This window comes from Canis aureus, chromosome 19 (assembly GCF_053574225.1).
Source record: "Canis aureus isolate CA01 chromosome 19, VMU_Caureus_v.1.0, whole genome shotgun sequence".
NCBI classification, from domain to species: domain Eukaryota; kingdom Metazoa; phylum Chordata; class Mammalia; order Carnivora; family Canidae; genus Canis; species Canis aureus.
The window spans coordinates 24703799-24730627 of NC_135629.1; positions in this window are offsets into that span (position 1 = coordinate 24703799).

Sequence of the window (26829 nt, forward strand, 5' to 3'; positions counted from 1 at the left end):
GCTCTGAGTTGGACTCTCTGCTCAGTGGGGAATCTGCTTCACCCTCTGCCTCTGCCCCTTCCCCTGCTTGTGCTTTCTCTCTCTCTCTCTTTCTCTCAAATAAATAAATAAACATTAAAAAAAAAGACTAGGGCAAGTAAAATAAAGCTATGAAAATAATAACACTAGAAACCCTGGGTGACAGAGTGGGACTGACTTTAGGCAGTGGTCAAGTAGACTATTGTGGTGGGACCTTTGAGCTAGAACCAGAAAGGTAATAAGCAAACCATGCAATGACATGGTATGATATATAGTTAGGCCTGTTTAAATTAATAAAGACTTTCTTTGTGGAGACAAAAATATAATAGAACTGGATTATAAAGCTCATTGAATGAGGACTCAAGAGATCTGAGTTTCTTTTCTGTCATTTAATAGCTGTGTGCCCTTAAGCTAGTGATATAGACTTTATGAGTCTGGATTTCTTCATCTATGAAATGTGTGGGTTGGGTCAGAGAATCTGTAAGGTCTCTCTGGGCACTAAAAATTTTTACTACTTCCTCTTCTGTTCTTACTGTATGTGTGTGATATAAGCATATGTGTGCACACATGTGTGTGCACACACACATACACACTGGACATGTGTATTAAGTCTCTTATTTTCTAATTGCTGTAAGGCATAGACTCCCAGCAAAATAAAAAGTGGTTACTCTGTATGCCTTCAGTGAAAACACCCTGCTCACCGTTAGCCTCTTCAAAAAACTCTACTTTTGCTGATATACCACATTAGTCTATTCCATAAAGGTCTCTGGGAATAAATATGACTACCTTACCTTAAAAAATATACACACACCCTTCTCCCAAACTACCTGTCACTGCCCATAGCCTCTGATATTCCAAGAGTATGTGACTCTTCTTCCATATTCTCAGTGTACCTCAATCCAGCTGCATCTGACTGGACCAGAAATAAATACATCACCTCATTCAAAGAAGGATCAACCATAGGCTGGCCACTAATGTGGGAAATAAAGAGAAAAGGTGAGCAGGCCAACAGATTTGCTTCCAAGGAACTTGGATTTGGAGCTGTGAAACATGATATGGGTTGGTGGCAGGGCCCAAAATCGAGAACACAGGAAAGGCTGTCAAAGCATAATAATGACAAAAAACTTGAATGAAGTCTGTCAGCGATGTGACTGCTGAGTCTCCCAAAGCTGTTTAGATCCAGACTCACTCTCCAGTTTTATCTCCCATGAGGCCCTGACATTATACTATTTCCTGTCCCCTAGGTCTATGAAATTTCCATGTCTTATCAACAGTTCCCATTTCTACTTGAACTAGCTTAACTGGATTTTGTTCAGCCACACTGCATTCACTAAAACAAAGCATGACTCATTCAATGATAAGCTGAACTCCATGGAAATGATCATGGTGACCAGGTTTAGAAATAGGAGTAATATTTTCAAATGGAGGAAAGGCTCTGCTTTCAGGAAATTGAGGTCAGAGGGCCATGAGCTACCTGCATGGGGTGTTGTAAAAAGCAACTGCAGCCAGAAATGGATGCTGGGAAACATGCCTTTTGGAGGTGCTCTAAAATTGCTCTGGGGAGGCCTAAAAGAGAAGACTAGAACGGGAATGTGTGACCCACAATTTTGCTAATGAGAAGCACTCAACTTTGTAGGAAATAATAGCTCCCAAAGCTTGCAAACACTTGGCTTCCCATCCTCCTATCTTCCTGGGAGCACAATGCATAATCTATTGTGAAAAATCATCATTCTTATTAGTGGAGGCATGAAATTCTTTTCTTCAGGAACCACACTGGAAGGCAATTTTTCCTAGTCATTCTTTAAAGAACACTCTGTTTTCCACCCCTGCTTAACTCTTCAGAAGTTTTTTCTTAATTCTGTGGCTTATGCTCTTCAACTTAGGGACCACGGGGAGGCAAATCAAGCTTGTTGTTTTTAAGAAGAGGGTGGTATGGAGTGATCGTCCAATAGTCACTTCCAACTGCCATCTGTGACAAGTCTGTAAAACATTTCGTTTGCATAATATATGGGAACGCTATTAAAATACAGCACACTGTTAGAAGAAGGGGGAATATTCTAAGTCAAATTATGTCTCCTCATAAAACAGTCCCCCTGGTACTGGCAGTAAAGCAGAATTCTTCTGTATTGCTTTAAATTAAAAAAAAAAATCTGCTCAAAGAATTACCAAATAGATGCCAAATCTGGTTTAATCCAATGCTGTAGACATGTTATAAACTTATAACAAATGTAAGGCTGAGCAAAGGTCATTTAGCAGAAATATGCCTGTTTGGATTGAACATCTTCTGTGCTCTAGGGTAAGCAAGGACAGAACAGCAATCAGTTTATAAAAGCAGGCACTGTGTGCCATCCATAATGTAGACCTATATATCTGACCTAAAAAGGCCACTGCTCATGTTTCCAGAAAGGAAAAATGTATATCAAATGCTTTACCTGTAAGAAAAGATCCCTATGTTTAGTCAGAAATGGGCCAGCAAACTATCCTGACAGAAGGCTAGAGAATTTAGCAAAGGAGGATGGAGGGTCCTTGGGCTTTTCATTCATTCCCTGTCTCCATCTCTAAAATATCAAAGACATAATTGCTCTAAATAAAAAAAGGACACTTTGCTTGTCTAGGTCCAGAATTTTAAAAACAATGTTATTATTCTCAGCTTCAAACTGGACTGTGGCTTCCAATGTGTTTTTTTTTTTTTTAAAGTCACCAGGTTAGCAAAGCAAACACCAGAGTAGTTACTTACTGGCTGATAGGGTCACCTCTACAGCCTATCCAAATTTCAATGATCAATTGAAGGAAACTTGAAGGAAAAACAGGACAGGAGAGAATGGAAGGACAGGTAACTTATCTTCAGTGTTTCAATTAGCCCAATCTAGTAAAGTAACGTGAATTATCATTGAACTGCTTAAACATCACTGTGGAAATGCAATCCCTGGAAATAACCTCCGGAGCCATTTTAATTGTTTGGTTCCCAGTCCTCATGGAGGGCTCAACCCAAGGCTGGAAAAATGTTTAAGTGGTTTTGCTTCATAAACAGTCAGAATGACAGCTATTCCTATGTCATACTTCTTTCAAGACAGATGGTGAGAGCACAGTTTACTGTTCAGTTTCAATTCACTGCTGTCTTTTGTAAGCAACATGGTTAAGCAAGCTGCTAAAGAGAAAGGCTCCAAAGCCATTCTGCTTAATTTTAACAATACCAGGATGAAACCATATTATGGTTCACTTCCCTGTGGTGTGTCATGAAACTTGTCTTAAATTTGTCATCCCAATCTCATATAACTGATCAAATTGAGACGCTCCCCTAAAAGCGAAATGAAAGTGAAGTTTGTCATTTTCTCTGTCATTCCTGACACCTTTGACCATCTCTTGATTTGTGTAGTTGCTTCCCATTTTCAGATCTCTGGATCAATGTGTTTTTATGGATCCATCTCTTTTATTCCCAGATGCCAAAGAAAAAGCAGAGATCCACCAAACTTAAATATTCCACATCTGCATTTGTGTTTTCCTTTAATATTGAGCGCCTGTTGTGGATCAGCCACTGTGTCAAATGTTTATATTCTTTATCTATATTAATCTCACAACTCTGGAAGATTAATGCTAGCTCCTAGATGAGAAAACGGAGACTCAGACAGGTTAGATACCTTTTCTGAAGTTTCATGACTCAAAAGTAGCAGAGCAGAAATGCAAACCTAGGTGTAAGGTGAAAGCCTCACATTTTAACTTACTTCACTAATCGGTTCCTTCACTTAATTCCATTACTCAAGGGGATTCTCTGGCAATGACATTAATAATAAGGCCCAGAATGTGACCTTATTTAGAAATAGTCTTTGCAGGGACATCTGGATGGCTTAGTGGCTGAGCATCTATCTGCCTTTAACTCAGGTTGTGATCCCAGAGTCCTAGAATACAGTTGTGTATCAAGCTCCCCACAGGGAGCCTGCTTCTCCTTCTTCATCTCTCTGTGTCTCTCATGAATAAATAAATAAAATCTTAAAAAGAAATAGTCTTTGCAAATGTCATGAGTTAAGGTGACGTTATGCAGGAGTAGGGTGGGGCTCATAATCCAATAGGACTGGTGTCCTTCTACGAAGATAATGTGAAGACACACAGGGAGAGTGTCATGTGATGACAGAGGTAGAGGTTGGAGTGATGCAGTCACAAGCCAATAGAGCAGCAAAAATTTATGACCACCACCAGAAGCTAGCAAGGGGCGAGAAAGGATTCTACCCAAAGTCTCCGAGGTGACATTACCTGCTGACACCTTGACTTGGAACCTCTAGCCTCCAGAGCCACGGGAGAATAAATATCTGTCCTAAGACACCCAGTTTGTGACATTTTGTAATGGCAGGAAACTAACATAGTGGGGTGCTAAAAGGGTGCCTCAACTATGAGGATGACATCTAAGAAAAGAACTGAGGTTGATGATAGAGCCACCTCTGTCTATCCAGGCCAGAGGGAACAACAAGTACAAAGGCACTGAAGTAAGAGTGGATTTACTATATTCACGTGGCTACAAGAAAGCCAGAGTTGCTGAGGTAGGGTGAGGAGAGGGAGTATAATCAATGTAGTCCAGGGGTAATGAGATCTACGTACCATGGAATCTTGTAGCACAATAGTGCTCAAACTTAGTTGGTTATCATAATTACCTGAAGGACTTGTTAAAACACAGATTGCTGGGCCCATCCCCATCCCCCCAGACTTTCTGATTCAGTAGATCTGGAGTCAGGCTTAATAATATGCATGTCTAACAAGTTTCTGAAGCTGATAATGTTGGTCCAAGGCCCACCCTTTGTGAATCAGGTTTGTAGAGCATCACAGTGACTTAGATCTTTGTTCTGAGTAAGATACAAGCTAATACAAGGTTAGAGCCATAGGGTGACACAATATGACCTCTGTTTTAGCAGGACACTGTGCTCATGAGTTGAGAATAGATTATAAAGAGTGACAAGTGGAAGCAGAGAGACCAGTTATGAGAGTACTGGAAGAATGTGAAACACCTATTTGAAAGTATTTGAAAGTATTTGTATTTGAAAGTAGGTATAAGCTAGTATATGTTACATATGACCCAGGGGATTTTTTTTTTTTTTAAGGTAAGAGAAGCATATGGGTTAGTTCACAAAAAAACAAACACATAAAAAAGTGACCTAGGTTATCTGGTTCCTTGAAAGCTTGGCATTCTTAGAGAACAGCTTTTATTTAATATGGATTATATTACCTCTGAGCAGCACTAGCTTCCTCTCCTCTCACCTCCATGCACAGCCAATTCAGCAATCAAGGCCATGTCACATCTTGAAATTTTTAATGGGCTCTACAGGCCAACCACTGGAGTTTTGAATTCTTGGATTGCTTTTGAAAGAGAAAAGGGTCTCTTTCCTCCATCCTAATACCAACTCAGAATTCTTTGAATTTTAAGAGTTTTTGCTTGAGTAGCTAATGAGGACTGTAGTACATATGTCCTGTTAAAGCTCTCAGATCATTCCCAGAGTGACCTTTAAGAAGGTCCTAAAATAGATTAGAATATATATTATCTTTTTATATAAAGCCTACATCTTCTAGTGGAAGAAATTTCAAATGTGAAGGATAAAAAAAAAATACTAGGGTTAATAATGACCAAAAAAAGTAATATTTAGAAGAGAATAATACAGCCAGCCTTTTTAAAGCATTTGATTTCTATTAACACATTCTTTTTTCACTCAATGTGTGCTCTCACCTTCCTATTGATCTATCATCTTGACAAGACACTCATAACATCTACCCAGACTGCTTCAAAACATAATGGTTTCATTTCTTGGCTGTTTGAAAGACATTCTCAGTTTTGTAATTGGGTTTTTAAAAAATACCTTGATTTTTAAAATTTTGGTTTTTTAAAATAACCAAAATCCTGGAGAAAGACATAGTCTATGGTCTTTCTATTGCAAGAGAAAAAAGGAAGCATCTTCCGAGTCTTATCTAGACCACTTGAGTGTGGACATACTGTATCATGAGCTATATAACCCTAAGGTAGAAATTAACTTCTCTGTTTCTCAATTCTCATATTAGTAAGTTAAGGGAATTTGGACCAAATCATGATGGTCCCAGTAAACTCTAGAATTAGCTGATTTAAAGAGCACCATTGTATCCTAGACTTATTTTGGCTTTGAAAAAGGTGTTTTTTAATTTGTGTTCTCCCTGATGTTGCAACTTTGACCCAAATTCAAATCTTTCAGGGGGTAGGTTTCATCAATGAATGAAGTAGATGAACAAGGGAAACAGAAGTCAAGGAACAAGAAGTGTCTGGGTGTGCAGGGACCATGGAGACTTCAAACTAAAGGATATCTGATACTAAGCTCCAGCCTATGTTGCATCCTAGAAATAGAGACATGGGTTTGTTAGTTTCCAGTGTTTCAGAAGCTCAGAATATTTATTGTGTTTAAAGCACCTTGATTTTTAAACTGATGGTTAACAGACAAGAGGTTCATGGGGGAGATGGGTGAAATAAGTGAAGGGGAGTAAGAGTACAGTTATCTGGATGAGCACTGAGTGGAAATGTTGGACATGGAAATGTTGAATCTCTGTGTTGTACACTTGAAACTATACAACACTGTATGTTAACCACACTGAAATTAAAATAAAAAAATCAAGTAAAATAGGCATAAGAAGCCCTGCTTTGATCTTTAAATGACAAGTAATTAAAATTAAAATCATCATCATCACTGTGTAGGCCAAACCACCATATCTTCCAGCTAAATCCAGTCGAAAGCTATCAGTTTGTACAAAGAAAGCCATATTGGTTAAGATTCATCCCTTTGGGGATTATTGTTCCAACAAAGTTTCCATAAAGGGAGGATCAGGTTGCAAGAGTCTTATCTTAATTAATTTTCTCATTGAAAAATAACTACTAATCTCATGCATGCCCCCGCCAAGGAAAAAATTAAATAAAGCATTCATAATGCCAAGGAGAGATGGAAAGACAGACACAGGATATGTAGAAATATCTACAGAGCAACACAAACTGATTTTGCAGAGGAGGCGTAGCTAACTGAGATTTGAACTATGTAGCCCTAAATCAAGGCATGCTCTATTACTGGCCAGTTCAATTGGCCACATGGTGAACTGCAGAAGTCATGGTTGGACTTGCCGAGCAATCAACCAGGCCATAGGACAAATATTTATCTTCTTTTCCTTTCCTTCAATTTATATTTCTCCCATAGATTCCATTCATTCACAGCTTCTACATGAAATTACTCATTGGTCATAAATCACAACTGCCTCAATACCCAAATCTAGAAAATAGACAAGTGAGGATGTAATTATAAGTAGCTTTTTCTTTGATTGAGTGATTAATAAGATTAAAAAGTAAGCCTCTTTTGGGTACTTAAGTATTTATTTACTTAGTATGTGGAGATTCATAAAAATATTCAAGAAAAGGTACTTAGGTTTATGGATTTTCTATATAAATAAAATTAGATTTCTCAGTTTGTCTCCTTGTCACTGCAGCACACAAAAAAATAACAGGATGAATTTTCACCAATTTTGGAGACTACAATTGAGATAGCCTGAGTGAAAATATAAGCTGCATTTTGCATGTCAAGTTGGATTCTGCTATAGGAGAGCCTGAGACAAAGTCTTGGTTAATTTATTTGAGAGATGATCCCAGGAAGCAGGAAGAATGGGAGCAGAGAAAGCCAATTAAGCAGAATTATTGAAGTGGATATGACTATAAGAAACTAGGCTCATTCCTACCCGGGACCACCTGAGAACCATGTGGAATGTGTCTCAGAATGGGTGTCTTCAAAAACAAAGGGATTGGAACATTTATATATAGACTCTCATCCTGAGGTCGTTGCGATTTGCCATGGGTGTTACCTTCCCTGAGTACTAAAAACTGGTCATAGTTCTGGAAAAAGCCTTGAGGCAGAAGAGTAGAGAGATCCTGGAGGCATTTTAGGTAGGATGCCATAGCATCATAGGAACCACCCATCACATTTGCAATTACATGTAGACTACCAAAGAACAAAAACAAAAACCTCATGGAAGCATATGTGCAAAATTGGGACTCATCAGAAAGATAGGATGCTATCCTTCAGAGCAACTAGAACTGAACTGAGGTACAGAGAGAAATATGAATTTGCCAATCAAGAGAGAAAGTGTATGGGCCTCATTATTGCTAGCTCTGTTGAGAGCAGTCTATATACAGAGCTGTTCCATGTGTTTTACATACATCAACTGATTTAATCCTTATCACAACTCTGCCACACACACTATTTTTACCACATGTTATACTATGAAAATGAAAGATTGGGAAGACGAAGTCACAACATATCAATATATCAGGGAACAGAGCATTAACTGTGGCTTGACTGCATGCTTAAATGAACAGTCATAAGGGAAGGCACCTTGAATCTCAGGCACTGTTGCTGCAAGCTGCTTCACATGTGGGCAACCTCAGAGAATATTCCCAAGCTAGGAGCTTTTAATGATATATTTATTTGATATACTTTATGGGTTATCTTAAGCAATGATCAGCACACTAGCAAGTCACAAATTAAAAGTTTTTTGAACATGTAGTCAAATTCTCTGTGAAAACAGAGCTCGAATTAGAAATGTCTCATGGGTACTGAACTTTCGAGAAACACTCCCACTGTATATCAAAAGATCCACTTACATAAAACAAAGGCTTATGTAATGTACCTGAAGAGGAATTTACACTAAAGGAAATTATGTTCTTTTAAAAAAAAGTATTTTTCTCTCCTACTGAGTATTACCATGGTGGGCTCTAAAACAGAAGTAGGCATTTACAATTTGTTAACTCGTACCACCACTTGAGTACCAAAGATTTGTGTGCCCCATGCAGAGACCTTACTTCTCTTCCATGGTAACTAATGACTCCTCCACGCTCTGCTTTTTTGGCTTCCAATACAGGTTTTGAATACCAAGGGGAAGAAAATGGAAAAACAAAAGCAATAGAAAATGATCTGCTGAAAAATAATGGGTAAATTTCCATCATGTCACAATGAGCATTTTTTTTCAGATTCATTTAAAATTATTTGAAATCCTCTTAATGATGCCCAACTAAAGTGTTAAAAACCAATGCTTTGCAATTAAGAGATTTATCCATCTGGATTGGTCCTCTTTTCTTCACTGTTATGACAGATCTTTCTGTGATTTGAGTTTCAATTTTGGCTAAACTAGAGGGATTTTGTTAAAGTATATTCCATTCTATTCTATTAGTTAGCTAGTTAATTCAATTTCCTGGGACATGAAATCATACTGACAAGCAGATATCACACTGTCACAGAAATCCTTTCCATGTTGCTTAAAAATATAAAAGTGAATAAAATAGAAAGAAAAAATAGACACCTACACAGTGTAGACATAAATGGCAATGGACTTAGGTGCAATGTGAGAGTTGACTTGTCCAACCTGTTAACAGACTGGCAGAGATGCCAGTGTCTTGCTTCCTTAACTTTTCTTAGAAGATCTTAATTTTCAAAACACATGATTCTATTAATAACTGGCCAAAAAATATTTGCACATGACATTTTTTCTTAAACCAGAGCCTAAAACACTATTTTTCTCCTTTTTTTCTAATATTATATTAAAGGGAAAATGGGTATCTTGGGATTTTTGCTTGGTCTTCAGAAACTCCTTGACACACTGATACTGTGTGCCAAATTATGGGTGGGCATACTCAGGCAACAGAGTCTACAGCTGTCATTAAATTCTCAAAGAGGTCTAAGACATTTCCCCACATCACTCACACACACACACACATACACACATACCCCAAGTCCAAAAAAAAGAACACTCAGGCTGAGATAATTTGATCTTTAATTACTTTTGTTAAACTGGTCTCAAGTCATCACTACTGGCCTTCTCTGAGCTATATCAAAGAGTCATCCTCTCTATGGTACAGCATCCATTCCGTTCCAGAAATCTTTCTAAGTCAGAAAAATGTTTTCACAAATCCCTGGATAGTATTCATGTTTTGGTGATAAGCAATCTAATAAAATGTTTGAATATTTCTCGTTGCTTTAAACAAAAGATTTAGCGCCAAGTTCGTGGCTCCTGTGCAGCCATTGTACCGACTATAAGATCTACATTTCCCCAATCTAATTTAACCCCAGGACGTAATAGTTTTCTTAACCTTATGCCCCACTTCCTCAAATATTTATGTAATTATTCTGTGCCTTGTGTATATTTATAAGCTGTTTTAAATTCCTGTGCAAATAGAACTTGTAACATTCCTTGTGAGAAAAGTTAAACCTGGGGCAATTAGGTGACATTTCTATTTCTATCATTTGGGGCCGTGACCTTGGCTGGCTTTTCCTCATAGCACTTATAGATAACTCCATGACAACATATTACATATCAATTTGTAAGTGAGTTTTTTGTTTGTCACCCCAAAGAAGACAAATGCCAGCAGGCAGAGACATTGCCTACCATGCCCAGCACTGTATCCCCAGTACCCAGAACAAAGTATAGTCCAGATAAGACATTGGTAGAGATTTGCTGAAGGAACTTAGTTATCTGAATTCATAGAAAAGGTTAGTGACTGATTGTTCTCTAGAGGCCAGCCAGCCAACTCACTCCTCTGCTGTTTGATTTCTCCTGATGAATTCTCCAAAGTGTTCAAATAGAATCATACTTAAGTTTTGCAATCTCCCAAGTTTAGACAGAAATCCATTTGAGATACATGAATGTTCCCTATTTAAATAACAATATAATTCTTATCACTTGTTTTAAGTGATCCTAAAAGGAGAAAATCATTGACTTTACAAGAATTTCATAATTGGATATCTGGGTACATTTTAGCAAAAGCTAATGGATCCATATTTGTTTTCCTGTGAGCTGCTTTTCTATAATGCCTTGAAAGGCACTCTTATTAAACTTTTAAGGATATTCAAAACAAGCTTTCTTTTATGTTTCAAAGCAAAATTAACATAATGTTTGTAGCCTTATACCGACTTCAGTTTGGGCCCTTAAATCATCATTTATATACTCAGTGTTCAGCAAAGAACAAAATATGTGTCCCATAGAATTTGTGGCTTGTTTTAAGGACACATGAGAGTACAATTGCGACCCATGTAATTCATAACAAATTCAATCTAGACAAGACAGCATACTATTAAATGCAGCTCCACCTATTTCTCCTTTCCCACAAGAGACTGGAGAATGGAAGTCATTTACTCAATATGAAATTCATGAAACACTTTAATTCTATGACAACTATACACCACGGACCAGAAAAATCATTTCATCTCATAAAGTTTTAGAGACCCCAGGCAAATGTAAACAGTAGATGCTGTTAGACATTAAGAATTCATTACGAGTACTAAACAGCTAAACTGAAAAATCTACTGATTTATTTGGAATTCCATGGGATTCTGGTAGGAGATTTATCAAATTATTTACCAAATTTCAACATAAGAAAATTACCATTTATTGAATCTGACTATAATGCTTATAGGTTTATTTATTTCGCAATGTGATTTATATTAAGTGATTAAGTACATGGTATAAGTACCATTAATTCACCAGTAGTGATTCATTTTAATATAAAGCTACATTGCTTCTATGAACTAACTCACTGGTGATTAAATATTCCTCAGATCTTGTGATAAGATTTAGTTCTGTTAGTGAGGCTTGTCTGGTTCTCAGAGACCAAGGTTTAGTATTTAGAGACTGGTCTCTGTCCACTAATGTCTTTTGAAACAGTTATGTTATCCATGTAATTTCACCACAACTGGTTCCATAAAATTCATCTTCCAGACTGTCTAAACAGACAGTACAATTCTTCCCTTAAGTGTGTGTATCCTTGTCAAATACTTATCTCCATACACTACATATAATTATATATGTGTATTTGTATACACATTCAGAAACTGTGATGTCTGTCCACATACCCAGATATTGTTAGCATATGTATACATCCAGATATTTAATGTATGTGTTGGTATACACACAGACATTGTGAGCAACTGGCAAAATGGAAAAGAGGAAGTAGGATTCAACCAGGTAGCTCTATGAATAATAAAAAATATATGGTATGGGTGGAATGAACACCACCAATGGTGACACATAACCATCATAAAAAGAAAGAATCCAAAGGAATTGTTGCAAGAATGTAGGTTAGCCAAAAGATCCAAGAGGACAGATGACCAAATAAATTGTATCTCAGAAAAATGTTTCCTGGTAGGTAAAGTTTCTTGGGTGATAATGGAGTACAATAAAGTGGTAAGTTCTCTGAAGAGAATAACACTAATTTAAAGCAGTATTTGTGGCTACCAATATTTGATGGTAAGGGATATAGGAAGAGAGGGATGGCAAATGGTTGGTCACAGGGGAGAAATGGACAGCACAAGGCAATTGTGTCTCTGTGGTGAAGACTGGAGCATTAGGGTCCTAATGAATGGCAAAGGGAGGCAGGAGAGAGACAGACAGACAGACAGACAGATAGTGACAGATTTGAAGATGCTTCACCACTGGCCTTCAAGATAAAGGAACAGATCCACAAGCCAAGAAATGCAGATCATCTCTAGAAGCTGAGTAGGCAAGGAAGTGGATTCTGCTCTAAAGCACTCAGAAACACCCCAGTCCAGCAGACACCTTGACTTTTAGTCCAGTAAGAATTCTGGTATACAGAACCGTATGTAAGATAAAAGAATCTTTACCTTTTAGAATCACTAAGTTTGTGGTAATTTGGTCTAAGAGCAATAGGAAACTAATAGACTTACTTTAACCAGGAGTTGCCACTTCTCATGTGACTATTTTTTAGAGCTATCTTATTTTGTACTCATTGTTTCTAGTAAAGCAGAAGAATACTTTTGGTTGAATAAATTTCATCTTCCATTCTTCCTTCCACTCCCTCAGTTTAGGATTGAATGATTTATTTGTGGAGAATTTGTGGTAGCTGGAAGGACCCGAATAATTCATGTCCTCTCCAAAATCAAATTTGTTGAAATCATTAAGCCCAGTAGACCTCATACTACTTCAGATAAATTACTCAAGAAAAATTTTACAACAGTGTAATAATAAAGGGAAAAGTTGATGTTTTCACTTAATAAGTAGTTAATTCATTTGATTGATCTTACCCAATTTTAAAATTATTTTTAATCCATTAATGCTGAATCTGTCACACTAAAGATCCAGAGATTTGTTTTATAACTTCCTCATTCTGCTGAAAAATTAAAGTTAAGCTCTTTTGTCTCTAGACAGGGAAGACACAAAAAGTCATTTTTCACAACCCATTTCACATTCTGTCTCTGTTTTCTCCTTAAATCAACTTACATGTCCCTCAAGGAAGTGTGTCTATATATTTTGTCCATCATAACTGTTATCTCCTTGTCTACTGTGTTCATTCCCACTGAAGTGAATGGATCAAGGGGTTCTATGGAGGTGTCTGCTTGGGGTTTCATAACTGTGAAATTTGGGCTTCCTGCTTTCCCTGTTGTCATTTGTTGCCAGTGAGAGTCCAGAGGGGACACATGCCCTAAATTCACCTTCACCCAAGACTGACCAGGGATATTTAGTTAGTAATCCCCCATTTTGCCACTTTGCTTTAAAAACGAACAAATGAAAAAACTAACAAGGAAAGCAACACAACACAAGGTCAAGTTCCTAAGTTTTGGAATCAAACTGGGGTTTGTTCACCGTCAATCTTTCTGATGTGTGACCTTAGACAACTGACTCAATTTCTTCCCAGCTCTCATTTTCAAACTCATGCAATGGAACAAGTAACAATATTTATTTTGCTTGCCATTTACGAGGATTAAATAAGACACTGTCTTCAAAACTTTTACATAGCCCTGGCCTCTGGCAAATGCCTCTTGCAACTCTTAAATGACTATTTGAGTGCAAAACGAATGTCTTAACTTCTTTTGGTGGCATCTTCTTCATTTGTCGGGTAAAGGAGTTTGACTAAATAATAATCCTTTCCTCTTTAGTGGTGAAATTCTTCTTTTTAAGATTTTGTTTATTTATTTGAGACAGAGAATGTGTGTGCTCTAGAGAGATCATGAGCAGGGAGAGGGGCAGAGAGAGAGAGAGATAGAGAGAGAAGCAGACTCCCTCCTGAGCAGAGAGCCCCAATGTCGAGCTCAATCCCAGGAACCTGAGGTCATGACCTGTGTCAAAGGTGGACACTTAACTCAGCCACCCAGGCACCCCTTCAGTAGTGAAATTCTAAGAAGAATAGAAATATAAAGAGTACAGTTCCAAAAGGATAAAAAAGAGTACAGTTCTAAAAGGATATTTAGGTTAAATGGTGTGGAAGGACAATAAGGTATTTCAATATGTTTCTCCAACTCTCTTTTATTAATAATTTCTACCATACTCCCTAGGAATTTCTTTAATGCCATGGATAATTTGGGAATGTATTGATCTGTGGGTTTTCTTAAATAAAATTTGTAAGAAAATAAAAGCTAATATTTATTATTTATGGCATGCACCGTTTTAAGTGTTGTATGTTCACTAATTCATTTGTTCCTTGAAAACCATGTATATGTGCATATATATACACAAGCACACACATTGACAAAGTTATATATATATATATACACATATATATCTTTGTTTTATATATATGCATATATTCTCCCTAATATAAGATTCTAATATATACTATATATATTTAATATAAATTGTACATGTTATATATATCATAATTATAATTAATATAACAACTTTCTATGTATTATACATAATATATATACACATAGGGAAAATATATATATTACATTTACAGTAGAGAATAAATTCAGGCAGAACTTGCCATTGTAATTACTCAGTAAAATTTTACTTTATCATTAAGTTTACTTTATCATTAATTTTAGTTTATTAATCAGTTTTATCCTATGTTTATGGGATAAAATTGATTTGTAATCTAACCCTCTCCCTCTCCCTTCATACTTTTTTTTAGAACACATTAGACTTTTAAAACACAACTGAAATTCTAATTTGAAAGTCCTTTCAAATATTTAGGAAGATTTAATACATCTTTAAATAGCATAACAGGGTCGAGATTAGAGTGTAGAGTGCCAAATATAGGAAATAAATGGATGACTATGTTAATATGAGGCTTAAATACACATAAAAGTCTCAATCATTTTACAAGGGAAAACATACTAAATAAAGAATAAAATCAAGGGAATATACCCAAGAAAAATGAAAACTCTACAATAGAATTGTCTAATAAAAATATAATGTGAAATATGCATAAGAACCATATATATTATTGTATATTTTCTAATAAACACATTGTAAGAATTTTTTTAAATAAGTGAGATTACTTTTAATATGTTAATCATAGTAAATACAAAATATTTTCATTTTGACATATAATCAATACTAAAAATTACTGAGATATTTTACTTTCTTTTTGTCGCACCAGTTCTTTGAAATCTAGTGTTTTTGATACTTAACAACCATTGAGACTCTCTACATTTCAAGTGCTCAACAGTGATGTGTAAGTAGTGACTATCAAGTCAGATTATTTAGGTTTAAGTCTATCCAAAGTGTAGCTAATTGCAAGATGTGACAAGAGATGAATCCATGAAAATCATGTATTTATTTCTATTTTGAGATTCAAGATTTGTGTCAATAAGTTATCTGTAAGTTACATAGAATTCACTGCTTGTTCCAGGTGATTGGTTTGGGTTTCAAAAGTATTGGGATTGCATGGGGGAGGGACACTAGGCAGAGACAGAAAGCCAAGAACCCAGTATTAACTTGATTAAGTCACTTAAAATGCATATAATGCATTGTTCTCATCTCTAAGATGGTGAATATTACATGTTCTATTTACTTCTCTGCATCACATTTTGAGGATTAAATGAAATAATTAAAGTGAATTGGTAGAGAAGAATATGATATAAAGAATAATGACTATGATTGTTGTTGAAATAACATTGGTGATAATGATAATGATAACGGCATTATTATTCTTTTTAAACTAAAATCTATATTAAATAATCCTTCCATAGAATAATAATTCTAACAAAATGAGCTTTAGTTGAATCATTAAACTATAAAATTATTAAAAATAGAATTATGGACCAGTTACATAATGATTGAATTTGCTTAACAGTTGCCCTTACTTTATTTATTCATCAAAATTAAATCTTTAGTTCTAAAAAATACATGAAAAGATCAAGGAAGTAGCATAAAAACATAATGGGGATTGATTTATATTTCCAGGAGCTATATGAAATGGAAGTATATTATAGGCAAGAAAAAAAGCCATTTTGATTATATTATCATAATACATCATTATGCCAACACTTTGTGTCAATAAAAGAGGTAAACTAGAAAGAGATTGTATTTTACTAGGAAACAGGAAATTTTAAGAAGTAACAGGTTAACAATTAATTTAACAATTAATTATTATTGTTAGCCAGATTGATAACAATTCTTCTATTCTAGAATGGTTTATTGCAAACATCAAATCCTCTTGTAAGTAAGAGTACATGACTGTATCATGTAAAAGGAGTTACAGAATTTCAGATGCAGTTAAAAATGTAAATTGTACATAGTCCTCACTTTTGGTGAGAGAAACGTCAGGCATAGATCCATGAGAGAAAAGTCTGCATTAACTCACATTTTTGTAGAAGGTTTTTCAAAAACTTTGTGTTCGTTAGTTAAGATAAAGCAGAGAATATCTACTCTTTATTTACAAAACAACAACAGTATAAAGTTCTACAGCAAAGAATAATAAATAGATAAAGAAACACATGTGTTATGATAAAATCTTTCATTCTTCGGTTTGGTTTAGTTAAATCAATATTCAAATTCAATATTCAAAGGAAATATTTTGTAGAACCTCAATATGCAAAATAAACTAAAGGTGATATTTTATTAGCTTAAGTTAATTTTAGGTTCAAATTTATATTTTCTTATAAAGTTTCGCCAATAAAAAGGCAGTTTGGATCAATTAAAATATAGCAACATAAGTAAGATTATTTCCATTCTTGGGGTTTCATTTTCTCTGCATTTGTATGTTCATATATGAATAACTATAATATTAGAATAAACCATAAAACTTCTTGATATTGACCAATTTTAATCAGCAAAAATGACACCATATCAACCTAGTGGTGATAATTGTGCTTCTTTTTTTTTTAATTTTTATTTATGATAGTCACAGAGAGAGAGAGAGAGGCAGAGACACAGGCAGAGGGAGAAGCAGGCTCCATGCACCGGGAACCCGATGTGGGATTCGATCCCGGATCTCCGGGATCGCACCCTGGGCCAAAGGCAGGCGCCAAACCGCTGTGCCACCCAGGGATCCCTGCTTCTGTTTCTTAAATGTCTCCACTTGTGTTGTTTCCTTTCCCTTTAATTTACAGAATCCAGAAACTTCAAATAGAAAAACAGTCAAGTTTACTTCAAGGTATAATCACAAATAATATCAAGACTTTGTTCACATACACTAGTCTGAGAGTAAGAGTTGTATCACTAAAGCTTAGTAATTTATTGAAGATTCTGACTCTAAAAGAAACTCGAACAGAGTGTATCAAGCAGAAGGAAAATTATATCACATTGGAAGGACTGAGTTGCAAAAAGAAATATGAGAAAAGATACTGGTACATATGTGGGTAAATAAAAAATCACTAACAGTGAAGAATGTAATAATAATGTCTAATTTAAGAGGAATTAAAACTAAAACATAGAAAATGGTAGTATGTAAGTCTAGAGGAAGATGAACTGAGTAAACTGATCTAAGTTCTTATTATTCAGTAGTGTGATAAAGATACTGATTAACTTCAGATGTCATTAAGATAGGCAGGCAAGTTACAATAATCGATATATGACATAGAAGTTCCAAAAAAAATTAAGGGATAAAATGGAGTAAAAGAAACAAAATTTCATCAATCTAAAATAAGAAAGAAGGGGGGAAAAAAGAAAGAAAAGCAAGACTTACAGTACATAAATAACATGATATCAATAAGTACAAATATATTAGAAATCATATTAATATAAATAGGCTTAATGTTCTAGGAAATTCTCTGGCCTAGTTATTCAAAATTGCCTGTTTTTAAAAACCGCGGCAGTTATCTGCCATTTATAGGTGACAAATCTAAACTTAAAGACTCAGAGGGGTTAAAAGATAAAGGTTATATGAGGTAGACATTAACTGAAAGACAGTGGGTATAGAAGTAATCATAATATACACAATAGACTTTAGGACAAAAATAATAATTTCATACAAATAGTAATCATTCAATACTAAGCACATTAACAATTTGATTCGCTAAGAAGGTATATGATAAACTAAACTCGTAAAACCTAACAATGTAACTTCAAAATACATAAAGTAGAAAATGACAACTGCAAGATGAAAAATAGGCAAGTTCACCATCAGAGAAGATGGATAATGTACGTTTTTTACAAGCAGAAAAAGACTTAGTAGGAATATAGAAAAGTTAACACAGCAAGCTTGATTTCATAGACCCAGTATCATAGATGATCTGGAATTCCTTACCCTCCTTTCCAGAGGAAGGGGGGAAAATCCACAGCACAGCTCTCTGTTTTCATGAATCAGGAACGCATCTAGTCTTCTGCTTACAGATACTGCAGGAGAAGTGTGGAATGATGAAGGCACAGTAGCTTAACAAGCCTCACATGGATACAGTTGGCTGGCTCTCTTTCAGACAAAGGGGTGCATAGTGCCCAATTCCATGACAACAAGTAAGGCCCAATTCTGCATTCTCTTATAGCTTAAAATAATTGTTGAAACTATCCCAAACAGGACAGTGCCAATGCATATTACACACATTGTTGTCACTGTACTGTGGCCTATTCTGTTCTTAGGAGAACTATACCACAGAGACATCAGTGGCATTTCATTGAGCTTGCTCTTACCTGTCTGGTTTTTAAAAGAGCAGAAAACTGCACTTTCAAATTTTAATACAATGACACTTTAGACTTAATCGCAAATCATTAACATGTTCTCAGGATTCTGAACACTGCATACACACAGAAGTAGGATGGGGGTGGGGGTGACATTCCAAAGCCTGAAAAAAAGGAGTTGGCTAACTTGGGGTACAAAAGTCTGGTGTTGGGAATTTTAATGTATTCCCAGAAATTATGAGAATGTATGTTGAGTTTTATTCATTTTTTAGGTAGCTAAAAACACATTATAAATAAAATCAGCATTAAATGTACTAAGAACACTGTAGCAAGCTCAGCAGAGCAGAAAGAGAAAACCAGAAGCCCATGATACAAAGGATTGCTACATGGAAACTTAGATACACAGGAAAAGGAAAATACACTTACTATGGGCATTTTCTTTTAATGAGTTCATTTCAGCCAACCTATGTTTATTCATCATGCTTGTCACTGTGGAGTTATATCCCTTCCACAAACTAATCCAAGAACAAGCACAAACAACCAACACACAGACACGCACAACACACATGGCCCAGTGTGGTTAAGGAATACACATGGTAAATTTCTGTCAAAATTTATTCAGATTGTTTTAATAATTCAACTAAAACTTTTAAAGCTTCTATCAAGTGTCAGGCATCATAGCATCATAGCAGACACTGGAGATGCAACAATGACCAAGACAGACAAGTTTTCTGCTCTCCTGGATCTTGCATCCTAAATCAGGAGATAGGTAAAACCAGAAAAGACAGTTTTCTGAGACAGTTTCAAAGAATGTCAGATTCCTTAAAGAAAATAAAACAAGGCTACATGCTAGATGGAGTTTTGCAACTTTAGCATTACTGGTATATTGTGCCAGATAATTATTTGTTGTGGGGTATTTAGCAGCATCCCTGGCTTCTAAGTACCAACAGCATCTTCTCAGGTATGACAACCAGAAATACCTGCAGGCATTGCCAATCTCCTGGGGGTGCAAAATCACCTCCAGCTGAACCCCTGTGCAAGAATGACCAGGATGAAGTGGGCTTTTTGTTTTGTTTTTTATTGGATGGCCAGGAAAGTCCTCTTTGAGGGCTTAAAATTAAGGGGGGGTGCAGAGAAAGAGCATAAAATGATTTTGGAGGAAAGTTTTCCAGGCAGATTTGAACAATAAGTACCAAGGCAGTAAATGAACTTGGAATCCTAAAGGAACAGATAGAAGACTTGTGTGACTAAAGCACAGAAGCAGGAGATGGTAATTCAGAGATGCAGACAAGATCAGATCACAAGATCATATAGAATCGTACAGGCTATCATAGAGTTTGGATTTTTTTTTTTTTTTGAAAGGTTGTGAGAAGTTTAGATGCAGGAGAGAACTTATGATTAATTGTGAAGAAAGAAATGTTTCTAGTTAGACCATTAAAGATAGGCCTGGATTTTTACAGGCTGGGATGAAAGACAAAAGTATTCCAGGTACAGATAAGGAATCAGGGATGATAATATGTTTCTGGGCTCAGGCAAGGGATGCACGGAAATGGGATTCCATAATTGTCAGAAATGTAGAATCTAATGCAGGAGGAACGAACTTTTGAGAGGCATCTTCCATCCAAACACCTCTGGAATGACAGCTAAGAGGAACTCTGAAGGAGAATGTGTTCTAAGCAACAGATTGGCAGCAGCTGTGAGCTGTGGGACCCACTGTGTATGTGTGGACTCTGGCTCAGTCCCAAACATGCCCCTTTAGGGAGCAAGGACCCAAAGCCAAGGGCAGGCCAAGCTACTCAGCAGGAGCCAGAGACTGACAACCCAGAGACAGGCAGCTAATAGCACAAAGATGTCAATGGCTTGCTTCTAAAATATTCTCATTAGAGGTTTAGAGAGTCAATTTTTTCAAACCAAGGGAGAAAGGCATAATAAACATTAGCTCTTTATTCCAACTCCCTCACTGTTATATTATCACTCCATTTTTTAAGTATTGGCACATGTAAGGCACTGTTCTAAGTGTTTTCCATTCATTTTATTATTCAATCTCCTGAACAACCCTCTAAGGTAGATTCTCTTGTTTTTAGCATTTAACAACAAAGGGCATCATGAGCCTAGAGATGTTCTGGTACTTTCCCATGGAATCTGAAACCTAAGCAATCTGACTCAAATCCAATCCCTTACCCACCACATCTCACTCAGTTAAAACAATCTGTATCATATTCTGATCAAATGAAGCAATTGACACAAATGAAGTCACTTGCCAAAGGTCACACCCAATTAATGTCTGTTTGAGAAGCAATAGACAATAAATTGCTAGCATTTGAGCACCTACTAGTTCCAGTTACTTTTCTAAGCACTGTGTATGAATCATCTTGTTTAATCTTCATAGAAACTACAAGGAAGGTCTTATTAGTTGCCTCATTTTATAGATGATAAACCTATGTCTAGAGATCTTGTCACTTGGCCAAAATCACCCAACCAGCAAATTGTGGAAAAAAGACAGCAACTTAGGTGAGCCTTTACCCCTAACACTGAATCATAGAAGCCAGTTCTCTTCCCACAAGAAACTACTTCAGAAACTCTTACAATCTTACTTAGTAAAAATAAGGTGTGTGCAGTCATGCAACATTACTTAAAAGAATTTCACAGACAAGAACATCTGATAATGCTCTGAGGCAATCCCATGGAAAGCCTCCATTACTTTTTTTCTCCTCTTTGTATAGAAGTTTTAAAGAAAATATGTTAAATTCATTTATCAACTCATTTTATGTGATACCTTAATTTACAAATAAGTTTATGAAAAGAGGGCTTGGTGCATTGATTCTGCAGTCTTTCATGCCTAGGATAGTGAATGAGTTCAGGTATTTCTAAGTGATTATAGGTGAGGAGTTGTCCCTAAACCTATCTTGCACCCCCTACCTTCAGATCTTCTAACCAAACACATTTTGAGAAATCAACAAAGACCTACAGTCTCAGAAGGTACTTTTTGGAATCCGTTTGTCTGACTTCCCATGGCTGATGTAAGAATGCCAGGCTGCTGCTACCTCTGCCTTAGCACACTTTTCATGGCACCAGTGTGACATAAGAAAATGACCCATCCGCTGGTGACACAATCTATTGAAAAGTATATATTCTCAAGCAAGAAAATTGCAGGCATTAGAAGGCATCTATGATGTGGCAAAAGAAAGCCAGTATTTGGCCTCAGAAGTTGTAGGTTAGAATTCAGTTGTGCCATTTAAAAGCTCTGTGACCTTGGGCAAGTCACTACAACTGCTCTGAGATTAGGACCCTTTATTACACAGGAGGCAATATAATCCTGACCCTGGCTACCAGACAGGTTGCAATGCAGATCAATAAGACAAATTGTGTATGGGTGTTTTATGAACTATGTGATGCTCTAGCAATAAACAGACATTCGTAAGAGAGATGTCAAATAGCTAGTTACAAGGCTGACCGTTTACTGAACTAGGGATGGTGTATCTCCTCTCTTGTCAGGTCTTTTTGACAACGATAGCATGCCGAAGCAAAGCCAATCCAAGTCTATGTGTTCTGGAGCTATGGGAGGGATGAGGTCAATGCTCAAGGCAGCTGCTCAAGAGAGTAACTAAAAATTCCCAGTGTTTTAAGGTACTAAATCTAACCTGTCTAGTTAAAACTTGAGTGAGGTAAACCCTGTAGAAATAGGAACATTTTAAAATGTTCAATACCAATAATAATTATTATTATAGCAGTAGTATCTCAGGTATCCGGGAACTACTTTAATAATTTTTACTATAACAATAATAGCTGGTGGCTCAGCGGTTGAGCACCTACTTTTGGCCCAGGGCATGATCCCACATCCGGCTCCCTGCAAGGAGCCTACTTCTCCCTCTGTCTGTATCTCTGTGTCTCTCATGAATAAATAAATAAATAATCTCAAAAAAGACTTTAAAAAACAAAAAACAATAATAACATCTCATGTATCAATCAACTACTTTTTTGTTAGAGAGAGAGAGCACAGGGAAGAGCAGAGAGAGAGGAAGCAGCAGACTCCTAAGTGGGGCAGCCCGAATTGGGGCTCAATCCCAGGACCCTGAAATCATGACCTGAGCCAAAGTCAGATGCTTAACTGACTGAGCCACACAGGAGCCCCCGGTCAACTACTTTTGCAAACAAAATACTCCAAGACTCCTAGTCTTAAAAACATTTATTCTCAGTTCTCTAACTGCAAATTGAGTGGGCATTGGCCCATCCAAGTTGGGCTGTGACAGGCAACTCTGCAGACCCACTTGACCTGTCTCCTCATTGTGGGTTGGGCTCAGGTGTGTTATTCTGGAGTCCAGGCAAAGAGAAAAGCAGCTACTGACAGGCCAGGCCTAACTCAGGGTGATGGCAGAAGTGTAAGAGAGCACACGGGTGACCACATTTTAGACCTCGGATGTAATCTCCGTAGGCCCTATTCACTAGGCACTTACTATGTGTTCAAGCAATTGTGTACTAAGAGCTTTGCCTCATTCTTTCACGTAATCTTCACAACAACTTTGTAAAGCAGAGCTTTTTTTGATTCTCATTCTAAAGACAAGGACATGGAGGTAAAGAGAACTTAAGAAACTTTCCCCCAATCCTATAGCTTATAAATGACAGGGTCAGGTTTCCACCATAGACAGTGGGACTCCAGGAATTTCAAGATTTGCCATGCTAGTACATTCCAAACACTGCTTAAAGCCTGGCCCATCAACACTGCAGTGAATATGGGGCTAGTTTCAAAGTGTTGAATGTGTCTGGGTTCCCATATCATAACACTTAAAAAATATATGAATTTTGTTTTATTTATATCATGAACTATTTGCTATGCACAAAACATATGTAACAGGCATCTGCGCCTAATAGAGCGCCTAATAAAATGAACACGTATGAACCTACCACCCCAAAACTAGAATATTACCAAACTTTGTATGTTCCTTTTCTCTGTTAACATTCTGCCTCTTTCCTGAAGGTTACCATTATTTTGAATTTTATATTTATCATTCCCTTGTTTTTTAAAAAATTATATTGATATTTATATAATATGTCAAATAGTTTTGCTTGAACACTCAGCTGTGCTGTCATGTGTACCTATAGTTAATTCACTTTTTAAACTGTTGTACAATAGTGCATTTAATGAATATATCACTATATAGCTATTATCCCACTGAAGAATATTGGGCTACTTATAATGTTATTCTATTAAAAATAATGCTTTTATGAACAATCTCACACGCAAAGTATGAGACTTTCTATTATGCTACATTATTTTATTGTATGTTTGTTTGTTTATATTTGACAGAGAGAGAGAGAGCACAAGCAGGGGGAGCAGCAGAGGAAGAGGGAGAAGCAGACTCCCCACCAAGCAGGGAGCCAGATGGGGGCTGGATTCCAGGACCTTGGGATAATGACCTGAGCTGAAGGCAGACACTTAACTGACTGAGCTACACAGATGACCCAAATTTTATTTTTAAACATTCAGTGTTATATTAATTTTAGGTGTACAATTTAGTGATTCAAGAATTCCATGCATCACCCAGTGCCTATCCCAGCAAATGCACTCCTTATCTCTGTCACCCATCTCATCCATCCCTCCACCTACCTTCCTTCTGGTAACCATCAGTTTGCTCTCTATAATTAAGAGTCTATTTCTTGGTTTATGTGTTTCTCTCTCTCTCTCTTTTTTTCCTTTGTCATTTCTTTTTTTTCTTAAATTCCATATATGAGTGATATCATGGTATTTGTCTTTCTTTAACTGACTTATTTTATATAGGATAATACTCTCTAGCTCTATCCATATTGTTACAAATGGCAAGATTTCATTCTTTTTTATAGCAGAATAATTTTCCATTATATATATTTCATACACACACACACACACACACATATCATATTGTCCTTATCCATTCATCTATTGATAGACACAGGCTGTTAACTATAATAGCCATAGTTTGGCTATTATAAACAACACTGCAATAAACATAGGGATGCATGTATCCCTTTGAATTAATGTTTTTGTATTTTGGGGGTAAATATCCAGTAGTTCAATTGCTAGATCATAGGGTAGTTCTATTTTTAACGTTTTAAGGAAACTCCCTACTGTTTTCCAAAGTGGCTGCACCAGTCGATAATCCTATCAACAGCGCAAGAGAGTTCCTATTTTTCCACATCCTATCCAATACTTACTTTCTCTTATGTTTTTTATTTTAGTCGTTCATCAGAATAGTGTGATTTCTCATTGTTGTCTTGATTTGCATTTCCTTGATGATTAGTGCTATTGAGCATCTTTTTAAGTATTTGTTGGCCATCTGTATGTCTTCTTTGGAAAACTGTCTCTTCATGTCTTCTTCCCATTTATAATTGGATTATTTGCTTTTTACATGAAGAGTTTTCATCAGTCCTTTATATGTTTATACTAATCCTTTATCAGATATGTCAGGTGTACATATCTTCTCCCATTTGGTAGGTTGCCTTTTACTTTTGTTGATTGTTTCCTTCACTGTGCAGAAACTTTTATATTTTGCTGTAATCCCAAATGTTTATTTTTGCTTTTATTTCCCTTGCCTCATGAGATATATCTAGAAAAGTGTTGCTATAGCCTATATCAGCAACATTACTGACTGTATTCTCTTCCAGTATTTTTATGGTTTCAGGTTTCACATTTAGGTCTTTAATCCTTACTTTTGTGTATGGCATAAGAAAGTGGTTCACTTTATTCTTTTGCATGTTGCTGTCAAGTTTTTTTCCAACAATATTTGTTGAAAGACTATCCATTTCCCATTGGATAGTCTTTCCTGCTTTATGGAAGATTAATTGATCATATAATTGTGTGGGGGTTTTTTTCCACTTTTTTTTCCATTCCATCAATCTATGTGTCTATATTATTGTGCCAGTACCATACTGTTTTGATCACTACAGCTTTGCAATATAACTTGAAGTCTGAAATTGTGATACCTCCAGCTTTGTTTTTCTTTTTCAAGATGGTTGTCTACTTGGGGTCTTTTGCACTTCCATACAAATTTTAAGATTGTTTGTTCTAGTTCTCTAAAAAATTCTGTTGGTATTTTGATAGGGATTGCATTAAATCTGTAGATTGCTTTGGGTAATACAGATATTTTAACAATATTTGTTCTTCCAAACCATAAGCATGAAATGTCTTTCCATTTCTTTGTGTTGTCTTCAGATTCTTTCATCAATGTTTTATAGTTTTCAGAGTACAGGTCTTTCACCTCTTTGGTTAAGTTTATTCCTAGATATATTATGCTATATTTTCACCAAGACTTGGTATTGTCAGATCTCACAAGTAAAATAATATTTTATTGTGATGTTAACTTGAATTTCCATGCTTACTAAGAAGGTTTGGCACATATTCATTAGACAGTCTACCATTTATATTTTCTCTTCTATGAACTACATATTCATGATCCTAGTCAATTGTCCTATTAGGTTATTTATCTTTCTTATTGATTCATACCAGGTATTTATATGTTATACACAGCATATGTATATAAAGTTGTCCATTATTTATATTACTAACATCTTCTCTATGTTTTTATGTTATCTTTTCATTCTTTTTACACTGAATAGCCAAAAGACTTATCAGTAATTTCCTTCATGGTTTTACTGAATTAAATAGTGTTCTCCCAAATCTTGTCCACTCAGAACCTGTGAATGTGACCTTTTTTGGAAATAGGGTCTTTGTGGATATGACCAAATTAAGATGAGGTCACACTCAATTAGGGTGGGCCCTGAGCCAATCACTGGAATTCTTATAGGAGGAAAAATTAGACACACAGAGAGAGGAGACAACATGACAACAGAGGCAGGAGGTGCAAGTCAAAGAACATCAAGGATTGCCAGCAACCACCAGAAGCTGAAAGGGATGAGAAAGGATTCTTCCCTGGGTGCTTCAGAAGGTACATGGCCCTGCAGATACACTTGATTTCAGAATTGAATTTCCAGAACTGCAAGAGAATAAATTTC